Source organism: Octopus bimaculoides, chromosome 2 (genome assembly GCF_001194135.2).
Source record: "Octopus bimaculoides isolate UCB-OBI-ISO-001 chromosome 2, ASM119413v2, whole genome shotgun sequence".
Taxonomy (NCBI): domain Eukaryota; kingdom Metazoa; phylum Mollusca; class Cephalopoda; order Octopoda; family Octopodidae; genus Octopus; species Octopus bimaculoides.
In genome coordinates this window covers 63,748,414-63,752,956 of record NC_068982.1, presented here as the reverse complement: position 1 = coordinate 63,752,956, position 4,543 = coordinate 63,748,414, and the positions used below count along the sequence as shown (strand labels likewise).

The 4,543-nt window shown below is 32.4% G+C and overlaps 2 long non-coding RNA genes across 10 annotated transcripts in view; both read right to left on the bottom strand.

Annotated features, from left to right (window-relative positions):
* LOC128251095 (uncharacterized) overlaps nucleotides 1-4,543 on the bottom strand; it is a 77,796-nt gene that overhangs the window by 32,131 nt on the left and 41,122 nt on the right. The gene's annotated exons all lie outside the window — the stretch shown is intronic.
* LOC128251106 (uncharacterized) overlaps nucleotides 2,114-4,543 on the bottom strand; it is a 6,857-nt gene continuing 4,427 nt past the window's right edge. The window contains exon 2 of the long non-coding RNA XR_008266970.1: nucleotides 2,114-2,281. This is a non-coding gene — a long non-coding RNA (uncharacterized LOC128251106). The remainder of the gene's footprint in view (nucleotides 2,282-4,543) is intronic.

Sequence of the window (4,543 nt, the reverse complement as noted above, 5' to 3'; positions counted from 1 at the left end):
AACAATGCAATCATTACATCAATTTGAAATGCAGAGCAATTCCCAGCTGCACAAAGACATAGAATTTAATTAAATTAGAACAGATGGACACATTAGTATAATTATACCTAAAATCTCCAAGAAGTTAAGGAGATAGACAAAGAACATGTTGCCTGCACTTCAGCATAGAAGTTACTAAATTATCAAGAAGATTGCTTGTCACTGATTTTTTTTTGTTTTTAATGGGTCAATATTAATTTATAGACTAGTTTATCAAATCCTTGTATGTTTACTAAAGCTGAGAGAATAAAGGGCAGTATCTATTAGGGGTAGGGATGATGAAGCAGACAGAAATCATAGCTGGTATAGTCATAAAAATCAAGATTTATTAGAAGCAATATCATGAGGTTTGGTAAAGGAAAATTTAATACAAAATGTTAGCTGACATTTAAGGTGGGTCGCCCACTAGCAGACTATTGATAATGAAACAGTGGAAGTCTTATGTAGTACTATAGTTAAATATATTAAACAATGTTGCTATATTGTATACAGTTAAAGTTTATGGCTATTCAGAGGGTTATTAAGGAGAATATTATAACAAAAGGATAGAAATTTATGAATACTTTTGAGTATGTAGCAAACTTTTACCATAATAGAGGGAGGAAACGAAATTATCCAGAAATAGTTTAATATTTATACATATTGTACACTTAAATACTAACTCATTAGATGGAGTCTGTGAATATTGATTAATTGGTATAAAGGAGTATTGAGGTACAAGAACATGCTAATTATACATTAACAAAATTATAATCTAAGCAGTTACTTTATAAGTAGTGAATATACCAGTATAGTTTTATATGAGCTAAGTATGAATTTATAGAGATACAAAGATTAGCTTAATTTTATGAATAAATAAAGGCTAATTATCAAATAATAAAGAAATAAAATTAAATAATCAAGTAGGGCAGAACACCATAGAAAAAGAATAAAATAGCTTAATTACTAATACTATGGTAAAGTATATGTAGCTTATTAACACCAACAGAGAAGATTTATAGAAAAAGTATAATAATTCAAAATATATTAGACTAAAAATTATGCATTTAATTATTTAGCTAATATCAATAAAAGACTGATATCTGGTATCAGCTAAAGGAATATTTAAGTTATGGAACATTCATATTTTGCACTAATCTTTTTTAAAAACTTAGGTTTATATTATAGGTTATTGAGATTATCTGTGAGAGTGAAGTAGAGTTCCGCGAAGACAACACGAGGGAACTAGGCCACCTCCTTACACTAAGCTATGACCGTAACTACCGAGACAACCATGGCCTAAGTAGATTCTTCCCCTCCTCTCACCCCTCTCTCTATATATATATTTACACACGCACACACACAAATATAACACATACACACCGTGTATAGGTGTGTATGTATGTGCAAAAGAGAGGGAAGCGTGAGTGAGTGAGTGAATGAGAGAGCGAGTGAGTGAGCAAGCGAGAGAGAGAGAGAAAAAAAGAAAGAAAGAAAGAAAGAAAGAAAGAGAGTGAGCGAGAGAGTATTGTACTGTCCACTTTGGTAAATTTGTGAGGAGAAGTGAATGCTTGTAGCAAGTTTTTTTTCATCAACGAAAAGAAGGGACTTGTTTAGTAAAATTTAGTAGGAAATTTTTTCTTTCTAAAGCAGATCCTCACTAGTCTCCATAGACTTGATTTTTTTTCTTCATGAATTGATTTATCTTCTCTTTTATTCCAACTAAAGGAATATGGCATTGAATAGTGTGTATCTGCTTGCGGAAATCTGTCGGACAGTGATAGAACAGTTATCTTTACACAGACATTTGTATATGATTTGAAAAAGAGGCAAGAGATGATGCAAGGTTATAATCACGCAGCTATTGTTCTTCCAGTGTCCAAGCCATGACCATCCCATCTTTAGTTATAATATTATGTGTTTATGCTTAATCTTTGTGTTGTTGCTTGTTTTAATAGGGTAGGGTCTGGTTTCAGGGAAATGTGGTTATCGTGTTTTGCAGCTCAGTCGACCATATAACATTCACTATGGCATGTCTATTTTACATTTAATGGTCATTCTTAAAAGTTGTTTCATATAAAAACAAACAAAACTGAACATTTTCTGAATTTTGATTATTTCCGAAATTTTGTATAAAGTTGTAAATAAAAACAAAAACAAAACAAAACAAAACAAACAAAGAAACAAACAACATTGGTTATAATTCTTTGACGCCTGGATATAGCCTTCATTAGTGGAATTATGACAGGGAAAAGTTTTCGTCCTGGTTAAAGAAAACGAAAAAACAAATTCAGCTTCCTGATAAGAGACAATATTAAAATATCATTAGCTTTTTTTCTCCTATTCGAGCTTAATATGACAGAAATTTATGAAGATATTCAATGAAAATGATTGCAATTTGTCAGTCGATTATTCATATTATTTATGTTTTCGATATTAATAAATGTTTAGATCGATGTTTCTTGCATCTCTTTATGTTTATGTTTACTGTACAGATATATAATATCACTGATACATTTTTATTACATAAACACAATATCACTTACAATGATATGCAGATTTCTTCTAGTTTACTACGCTGCCATCATTTTTATAACATAATTTTGTTAAGCATCACCAAAATGAGATGTAATATTGAGTAGCAACCTAACAGATAATCTCGCAATCAATTGAAAAAATATCTTTGATCCTATTTATTACAAATATGAATATTTATTGTTGATTTCTCATATTGCTACAAAGATATATCCAGGGAATAATAATAGTCCATTGATTAGACTCTAGTGCTTCACGGGTGCTATTTTATCCCAATTTGATAAACGATAAAGTCGACTTGGCGAAATTTGAACTCAAATTTTTAAACGATATAACTAAATATTGGAAAGCATTTTATCTGGCGTTTCACTTGAGCAAGGAAACTGGTCCATATTCATTTTCATTCCTACATATATGGTGAGGCCATTCCTTACTAATTTTATTTACAGCTAGCTAGAAAAAATGACGGAGCATATGTTTAGAATCTTGCCCAAGAGTATAGGAGTAGAGTTAGAGGCCATGTTAAGAAAAGGGACAAACGAAGTTCACTTTTTATACGGTCATGGTATTTGTGAGCTTTTGATAGGTATATGTGTTCCAGTTATACTTTTTCGGTATAAAATGTAAACTTACATGCCAATTCATCACTTTCCCATAAGTCATGTCTGCCATGCTCGAATTTAGTTCGTGTCATTTCATTACTCTGTATTTGAATAAGATCTGTCTGAAATTTAGTTTCAGTACCGTCTTCTATTGCCCCAAATGGAACCATCACCCGAACAAGACCGCTCGTTTCTACTAACGCGCTGAACTGAAGTGTATTATCACAGTACAAATGTTCCAAATATTCAACATATATAGAAATATTAACTTCTAACATGTCAGAGTCAATGGTAGCCGGGATGGAAATCGCACCAACTCGTGATTTTCTATATTAACATTGAATAGCTTAAGCTTTGTAATGAAAGCAGTGATAACATCTTTGCAAGATAAAGGAATATAGTTTACTCATGGTAACTTTCCCGTCGGTTTTGAAATATATACGAGCGTAAAATATATCACACTTAGCAACAAATTGTTCACAAAGCTACTTATTATTGAGCAATGGCAATACTATCCTAAAGTCTCTCGAAACGACGAAGGCAATTGTCTTTCCATAGCTATTACAGCTCTTAATGTCATCAGTTTTATAACAAAACTTCCGGAAAGAAAAAAGTGAGCGATTTAGTAGTGAAGCTGACAGCTCATACACCAGTGGCAAAAGGGCTTCTGATAGACGTCTTCCAAATTGTTCTGCAACGAAATCTGACGGTAGATACCAAAGCACAGTGTTTATGAAGAAATGAGCTCCCATATTTACTACCACAAAGATATCCATCATCTATTGTTCAAGGCATTATACTTTCCATGGAGATATTATTTTCTTTACTTATTTAAAAAAAAGTGTTGTATCTCTGGTGTCTGTAGTAAGTTTTGGGCAAAATGAACTCTTCTAGGCAAAATAAATTCCTCTTCATCCAAAAACGCAACTAAGACCATTAAACTGACTTCATTTTTTCTCACAATAGACTCGTTGAATCGTGGTGCATCTTACTTCATTTGCAATTTTCTAGCTGTTGATTTTACACCTCGCACTATTTCATTAATGCACCGCAACACTGACAAATACTGAAAGTTATAACATTGAGAACTTTCTGCATATGCAACTGCACAATACTTGAGAACATAACAGATACGCAGAGGCAAAATTTAATGTTTTACCACTTTTATGTTATTTCGCAGCTTTTGCAATTAATAGAGAGCCAGGCAACCATTACCTAATGCAGACACTTCTTTGCTAAACTTTCGATTCAATGCTTTCTTGGCTTGAAAATAATTACTGTTCTGCTATAAAAATATTCCAGTTGTCAGAAAGTTTCCATTTGATGTAGCTGTTGTATATGTACACACACACACACACACACACACACACACACACACACACACACAC